Here is an 8979-nt window from a genome sequence, read left to right as displayed (position 1 = left end):
TTGCGGTGTTAAAAAAGAAAAATATGAAGTTGTCTCCTGGGAAGTGGGTAAGTTTATATTACAAGCCACTATGCACGATGTAGAGAGAGATGTTATCTGGGCACTTGTGGTTGTTTATGGAGCAGCCCAGGATGAATTTAAGGAGGAATTCCTTGTTGAAATGGCCTCCTTCTGTTCTCATATTGATATCCCATATATAATAGGTGGTGATTTCAATATCTTGAGAGGGGGAGATGACAAGAACAAAAAGAGACATAATCTCTATATTGATAAATTCAATTCGGTGATCAATGCGTTTAGCCTTAGAGAGATTCACTTATCTGGGGGCAAATTCACATGGTCAAATCACCAGGCTCATCCTACTCTGGAGAAACTGGACAGGGTTCTTATGAGCTATTCTTGGGAAGATTTATTCCCCTTGGTCTCAGTTCAGAAACTAGTTAGAGACATTTCTGATCACAATCCCCTACTTCTCTCCCTGAAATATGGTAGACCAGAACCCCCTAGGAAGAAAGAATTTCGCTTTGATCTTAGTTGGCTGAGCAATGAGTTGTTTTTGCCTAAGGCCAGAGAAATCTGGGAGCAGCCTGTTAAATCGAATGACCCCATTGACATCCTCAATATCAAGCTGAAAAGGTTCAAAAATTATTTTAAAGGATGGGGGTCCCATGTTTTTGGTCACGAGAGGAAAAGGAAGAAAGAGATTCGTCTTGAGCTTGAGGAGATCGAAAAATTAGAGGAAGATGGGATTATTGATGCAGAAATTTGTTGTCGTAGAGCTTCGCTCTTGGCTAAGCTCAATGTCATTCTGACGAATGACGAGCTGTTTAGACTCCAGCAGTCTAGAGAGAGATGGCTTTTGAAAGGTGACCAAAACAACGCGTACTATCATCGCATTGCAAATGGTAGAAAACATAAGAATATTGTCCAATCCTTCACTGATGGGGATAATGTGATCGAGGGAACACAAAATTTACTTGATCATGCTACCTCATATTATAAGGAGTTGTTTGGTGCCGCTCCAGGCAATCTTTTCCACCTTTCTCCTGATACCTGGGGGGAGCATGAGAAGCTAAATGATCAAGATAATAAATGTTTGACCCGTCCCTTCTCTGAGGAAGAGGCCAGGACAGCCCTTTTTGGTATGGAGAGCAATAGAGCTCCTGGCCGGATAACATACCAGCTGAGTTTTATAAAGCTTGCTGGGATTTTGTTAAGCTAGATATCATGAGCATCTTTGAGGCCTTCCATAATGGAACTTTGGATGTTGCCCGGCTGAATTATGGTGTAATTACACTGATTCCTAAAATGAAAGGGGCTAAGAAAATACAACAATTCCGCCCCATCTGTCTGCTTCGCTGCCCATATAAACTAATTACAAAGGTGTTGGATAACCGGGTAGCTATCTATGCGGATAAGTTGATCACCGCCACCAAAATGCCTTCATTAAGAACAGAAACATCATGGATGGGATTCTGTCTTTGCATGAGGTGCTACATCATACTCACAGCAAAAGAAAAATTGGAGTGGTCTTAAAGCTTGATTTCGAAAAAGCTTATGACAAAATCAACTGGTATTTCCTTCTGGAATGTCATAGGATGAGGGGTTTTAATGATAAATGGTGCGGATGGATTAAAAATATTCTGAATAATGGTACGGTGAGCATTAAACTGAATAATGAAACTGGACCTTACTTTGTGAGCCGCAAAGGGGTTCGCCAGGGCGACCCCCACTCACCTTTTCTGTTTAATCTAGCGGTTGAGTGTCTCTCGAAGATGATTTTCAATGCTCAAAAAGAGAAATTGATTACTGGCTTGGCCCCTAACCTTATTGAGGGGGGTGTGGCCGTATTACAATACGCAGATGACATAGTGTTATGTTTTGAACATGACACCTCCGCGGCAATAAACCTCAAACTGCTCCTTTATATGTTTGAGCTTATGTCCGGTTTGAAAATTAACTATCTCAAAAGTGAAATCCTGTGTGTGGGGGGTGACAACAGTATCCTTTCTTACTATGCAGATCTTTTTAATTACCAAATTGGTCGCTTTCCTATGCGTTACCTGGGAGTGCCAGTTAGTTTCTCCGCTCTTAGATGCCTTGAGTGGATCTTTGTTGATGATAAGTTTGGCAAATGCTGTGAAGCCTGGATAGGCAATGCTGCTTCATCAGGTGGCAGACTTACGCTGCTAAATTCCTCCTTGTCTAGTATAGTCTTTTACTATATGGCCATGTTCCTTCTCCCTAAAACCTTCATTGGAAAACTGGACAAGAGAAGACGTCAGTTCTTCTGGCAAAGTTGGGAGGGACGAAAAATATATCACCTGGTCCGTTGGAACAGAGTGTGCCGATCCAAAGACAAGGGCGGTTTGGGTGTGAAGGACTTACGTAAACAAAATATCAGCCTCCTAGTGAAACGGTGGTGGAAACTGGATACTCAAAAGGGGCTTTGGCAAGATATCGTTAAGGCAAAATACTTGAAAAGGGATACGGTTGCTAAGGTGAAAAGCAAGTTCAATGACTCTCCCATCTGGAAAGATATTATGAAAGTAAAAAAATATTACATGCGGGGGAGAATAGTTCAGATTAACTCGGGGGATGTAGCTCATGTCTAGGAGGACTCTTTGAATGGAATGCCTCCTATGCGTGTTCAATATCCACAGCTGTTTAGCATCTGTAATTTGCCTAAGATTGTGGTTGACAAGCTGGGAGGAGTGGAGGCCGGTGATATGTTTCGCTAGAGACTAAACCCCCCTCTCAAAAAAATGTGGAATGAGATGCGCATGACTGTGCTGAATACTATCTCCTCAACTGATCCAGATCAGATTGGCTGGGCTCCTGGGCCTAAACATCGCTTCACTACTAAATCCATGTACAAGTTGCTTGAAAGAACCTTGTAGGGTGTGACTACCGGTGGATTTGGAAAGCCAAAATCCCCCTTAAGAACAAAATCTTTATGTGGCAATTGTTTCAGGACGCGGTCCTGACGAGAGATGTTATGAAACGTCGAAAATGGCCTGGTAATGCTAAGTGTTCGTTTTGTGCTGCCCGTGAGACGATGCAACATCTTTTCTTCCTTTGCCCAGTTGCCAGGGTGATCTGGCGATCGGTGGGAGCAGTACTGGGCACTGACTTATGTCCCAATAACATTTGGCAATATTACACGTGGTGCTATATCTATCTTCCTGATGGTGCCAAATTTTATACCTTCGGTCTTGCTGCCATCTGCTGGGCAATATGGAACTATAGAAACAGAGCAACCTTCGAGTTTAAGCTTCCTAAAACTCCTTTTGAGATTGTGTTTTCTGCCTGTGTCTTCATCACCTACTGGGTAGGTCTTTTGAAGGGAGAAGACAGTGAGGCGATGGAGCGTGGGTCGCAGATGGTGAGGAGTAGCACAAGCAACATGATGATGATCTGCGCCGCTGCAACAGAAGATTCGGCGACAACTTGATGGATCGCGTCCTCAATCTTCATCTTCTCCCACCCTAGTCTAGGAGGACAAGGTTGCGTTTTATATTCGCTCCTGCGCGAGGATGTGGCCTGATGGGTCGTGTATTTTGCATAATATGTTGCCAGTTTGCGTTGATTGTTGAGAACTGTAGGTGTCGTCGGGTTTTCGCCCCACAGCAGGTGTCGCGTAGGCGAGTTTCTGTGGTGGGTTTCCCGACGATGCGCTGACCTCGCTTTCCCCTTTCCCGTCTCTTTTCTAATGTTCTAAGACTGCTGTATTTCCGTTATTTCGGTTAATGGAAAGGGGTAATGCCCGGTTCAAAAAAAATTAAGAAAAATTGAGTCCGTTGTTGACTACTCCCTCCGTTCCGAATTACTTGTCTTGGATTTGTATAGATACGGAGGTATCTAGCACTAAAATACAAATCCAAGACAAGTAATTCGGAACGGAGGGAGTAGTTGGTATGTGATCAACTTCAACTTGTTACTCTTAATGTGTCTGTCTGTTTCTGTCTTCATTTCTGATACTGCTGCAGCATGCTATTACTTCTACTACTATACATGTCATGCTCTATCTGTCAAAGAATATAGAGCATGAACTGAATCACGCGTGACTTCTTTGCTTACTTCATCAAGCGTGTTAGACTGTATAGTCTCCGTATTTACACGTGTATATTGTAACGTTGTATACCAGCTCATTATATATATGTGATAGGCCACCCTTAAAGGGTTGTGCGGGTTCCCCCAAACCTATTGTCTTACATGGTATCACGCTAGGTTACGTTCGCTTCCGCTAAACCATAAACTCCCGACACCATCGATGCCGCCATCACCGCCGCCGCCCCGATCGCGCCCTCGCCCCGATCACGTCACCACCATGGCGACTACCTCCGCCTCCGGTTCCACCACTGCGGGGTTCCTACCGGCCTCCCTCGCGGCACTCTGGTCCCACCCGCTGGATGCGGCTGCCATGCAATCTCTGATCGGAACACAGAGCGTCGGCTCCTTCTTCTCGACACCACCGGCTGCATCGTCGTTCGGCCATGAGCTCGCGGTCCACACCGGCGCCGCTTCGTCCGTCTCTCCTGTTGCGGGCTCTGTCCCGCCGCTATACCGAGGGGCGCCTAAGTCTGCCTTGATGACGGGCCTTGCGGCGTCGGCCCCGGCCCGGGCGCCATCAGCCCCCGCGCCGCTTACACCTCCGGTCGCACGCACGGTGCCCCTGACTGCCTCCATGGTTTCCTCACCCCAGGCAGCCTCCTCGATGGGATTACCGCTGCCGCTGCCGTTTCACTTCGGCCACCACATCACCATCAAGCTGTCGGCCGACAACTACATCTTCTGGCGTGCGCAGGTTCTTCTGCTCCTTGGGAGCCATTACCTGCTTGGCTACGTTGACAGCTCTCTCCCTTGCCCCCCCCCCACGCTGGTGGATAGCGTGCATGGTCCGGTCTATAATTCGGCCCATCGTGTTTGGACGGGGCAGGACCAGGGGAACCTCTCCTCTATCCAGGGGCCCCTCTCGTTTGCGGGGCAGTCTCAGGATCGTGTCTCCGCGCTCCGTTGTCAGCTTGGCGAGTGCGAGAAGCTTGACTCCACGGCCACGGAGTTCTACAACAAGGTCAAGGGCCTTGCTAACACATTGTCCTCCATTGGACAGCCGCTCACTGACTCCGAGTTCAACTCCTTCATCGTCAACGGGCTCGACAAGGAGTATGATGCTTTGGTCGAGGTCATCAACGAGCGGGGCAACTCGACCCCCACGATGGCACATCAGGTCTACTCCCGCCTTCTCCTCACCGAACAGCGTGTCGAGGCGCGCCGCCCCAAGGCCAGTCACGGCTCCCTCTCCGCGAGTCGGACTGGGGGGGGCGAGTATCACAATCTCAACTCCTTCTTTCAGTCGCTTGGGATCGCTCACCATTTAGCATGTCCACATACACATCAGAAGAATGGTTCAGTAGAACGTAATCATCATCACATTGTTGAAGCTAGTCTTACTCTTTTGGCCCATGCATCTGTTCCGTTTTGTCTTCACGCGGCGTGATGCTTTCACCACTGCATGTTTTCTCATTAACCGTACTACCACTCGTGTTTTGAACATGAAGACTCCCATTGAAGTTCTCTTTAATGAACAACCAGATTACACTTTCTTCAAGGTTTTTGGGTGCGCCTGCTGGCCGCATCTCTGTCGATATAACAAGCATAAGCTTGAGTTTCGCTCCAAGAAATGTGTTTTTCTTCTTTACAGCTCTCTTCATAAAGGATACAAATGTCTTCATGTTCTCACTAATCGTGTTTATATATCTCGAGATGTCGTGTTTGATGAGCATGTTTTTCCCTTTGCCAAACTTCCTGTGTCCACCGACGAACCACCATCCATGCATTCACCCTCTATTGCCTCTGACCAATTTGATGATGTTGCATATTCTCCTATATTGTTGCCTAATCATGGTGTAGGCACTGGATGTGGGGCTCGCTTGGAGGTTTTACAGGCGCCATCACCTTCTTTTTGCCCTCGCCTTCATCGTCGGCACCTCCAGGTGTGCACGTCGATCGCATGGCGCCACTGCATGGCCTCGGGTCTCGTGCCCATGCATGACCACTTGATGATCCGGTGCTGTTGTCCGCTTCATCGCCCCTGGCCTCTGGGCTGGCTTCATCGCCCGCCCGACCCGTGACACCGATCACGCCTAGAGCGCCTAGGCCGGCTTTGCCCACCCTTGCCTCGCCTGTGGTGACCGGGCCGCTGTCCCCGGGGACGGCCTCTCCCGGCCTGTCGCCTGGCACCGGGTCTCCCACATCATTGCAGCCTCCGCCTGGTCTCCTGCTGACCGGGCCACCTCCGTCGCCTTTGCCATGTCCGGCTCCTGCTGTGGGCTCTTCTGACGCCTCTCCGTTGTCATCCACAACTTCGACGGCTCCGGCTGCTGCTCTACATCACTAGTAGAAAACAGAGCTTTATTACCGGTTCGTAAGGGCCTTTAGTGCCAGTTCTGCAACCGACACTAAAGGGTGGAGACTAAAGCCCCCCTTAGTACCGGTTCGGCACGAACCGCCACTAAAGGCCCACCACGTGGCGTGAGCTCGCGCCGTGGTATGGGGGGCCTTTTAGTACCGGTTTGTAACACCAACAGGTACTAAAGGTTTTTTATTTTTGTTTTGAAAATTTTGGAAAAAATTGATATTTGTTTCGATTTTCAGTTTTCTGAATTATTTGATGATTTAGTCTATAATCACCCCTCTTAACTGCTCAAGTGTGGATCATTCATTCCAAATCGTCTAACTTCCCGGACGGTCACCCATCCTCACACTACCCCAACCTGAGCACGCTTAACCTCGGAGTTCTATTCCCCCTACTTTCGAAGTATGCACTTGTTGTTTCCTGACAAATTTAACTGTCAATCCTATTAACCCTCAGGAGTTTATCTTCAGCATTAGCTCACACGTTTCACCGTTTGAGTTTGAAACTATTATTCTAAAAAATAGTAATTATTTACTAACACTAATATTTCTTGAATAAGTAGTTTGACCATAGTTTGACCAAATTTGACCAAAATTCAAAAAACTGAAATAATTATTTAGTAACACTAATATTCTTGAATAATTATTTAGTAACACTAATATTTCCTGAATAAGTAGTTTGACCACAGTTTGAACAAAATTCAAAAAAACTGAAATTTGAGCATATCTTTTTTGCTTTTAGAATTTGAGGATTTTAAATTTTGCAAACAGGCCTACGACGTCGTCCCTGGCCGCGGCGCCACCTGCCCCCACACCGCTTACACCTCCGGCCGCACCCACGGTGCCCCTGACTGCCTCCATGGTATCCTCACCCCAGGCAGCCTCCTCGATGGGCTCACAGCTGCCGCCGCCGTTTCACTTCGGCCACCTCATCACCATCAAGTTGTCGGCCGACAACTACATCTTCTGGCATCCGCAGGTTCTTCCGCTCCTTGGGAGCCATTATCAGCTTGGCTACTTTGACAGTTGTCTCCCTTGCCCCCCGCGCTGGTGGACAGCGTGCACGGTACGGTCTACAATCCGGCCCACCGTGTTTGGACAGGGCAGGACCAGGCGGACCTCTCCTCCATCCAGGGGTCCCTCTCTCCGACTATCGCCGGGCTTGTTGTCTTCGCCAAGACATCTCATGAGGCATGGACCATCCTTGGGCGCTCGTTTGCGGGGCAGTCTCAGGATCGTGTCTCCGCGCTCCGTCGTCAGCTTGGCGAGTGCGAGAAGCTTGACTCCACGGCCACGGAGTTCTACAACAAGGTCAAGGGCCTTGCTAACACATTGGCCTCCATCGGACAACTGCTCACCGACTCCGAGTTCAACTCCTTCATCGTCAACGGGCTCGACGAGGACTATGATGCTTTGGTCGAGATCATCAACGAGCGGGGCAACTCGACCCCCGTGATGGCACATCAGGTCTACTCCCGCCTTCTCCTCACCGAGTAGCGTGTTGAGGCGCGCCGCTCCAAGGCCAGTCACGGCTCCCTCTCCGCGAGTTGGACTGGGGGGGGGGGCGAGTATAACAATCTCAACTCCTTCTTTCAGTCGCTTGGGATCGCTCACTGTTTAGTATGTCCACATACACATCAGCAAAATGGTTCAGTAGAACGTAAGCATCGTCACATTGTTGAAGCTGGTCTTACTCTTTTGGCCCATGTACCTGTTCCATTTCGGTTTTGGAGTGATGCTTTCACCACTGCATGTTTTCTCATCAACCGTATCGCCACTCGTGTTTTGAACATGAAGACTCCCATTGAAGTTCTCCTTAATGAACAACCCGATTACACTTTCTTCATGGTTTTTGGGTGCGCCTGCTAGCCGCATCTCTGTTGATATAACAAGCGTAAGCTTGAGTTTCGCTCCAAGAAGTGTGTTTTTCTTGGTTACATCTCTCTTCATAAAGGATACAAATGTCTTCATGTTCCCACTAATCGTGTTTATATATCTCGAGATGTCGTGTTTGATGAGCATGTTTTTCCCTTTGCTAAACTTCCTATGTCCACCGACGAACCACCATCCATGCATTCACCCTCTATTGCCTCTGACCAATTTGATGATGTTGCATATTCTCCTATATTGTTGCCTAATCATGGTGCAGGCACTGGACGTGGGGCTCGCTTGGAGGTCTTAGAGGCGCCATCACCTTCTTGGTCGCCCTCGCCTTCATCATCGGCACCTCTAGGTGTGCACGTCGATCGCATGGCGCCACTGCATGGCCTCGGGTCTCGTGCCCATGCATGACCACTTGATGATCCGGTGCTATTGTCCGCTTCATCGCCCTTGGCCTCTGGGCTGGCTTCGTCGCCCGCCTGACCCGTCACACCGGTCACGCCTACCGCGCCTAGGCCGGCTTTGCCCGCCCTTGCCTTGCCTCTGGTGACCGGGCCACTGTCCCCGGGGCCGGCCTCTCCCGGCCTGTGGTCACCGATCCTCTCACTGCCCCAGCCTGAGCATGCTTAAATTCGGAGTTCTATTCCCCCTAGTTTCCAAGTCTGCACTTGTTGTTTCCTG

This window comes from Triticum urartu, chromosome 3A, assembly GCF_056163025.1.
Source record: "Triticum urartu cultivar PI428250 chromosome 3A, HENAU_Tu73, whole genome shotgun sequence".
Taxonomy (NCBI): domain Eukaryota; kingdom Viridiplantae; phylum Streptophyta; class Magnoliopsida; order Poales; family Poaceae; genus Triticum; species Triticum urartu.
The sequence above is the reverse complement of the archived record's forward strand: the minus strand, read 5'-3'. Positions refer to the sequence as shown.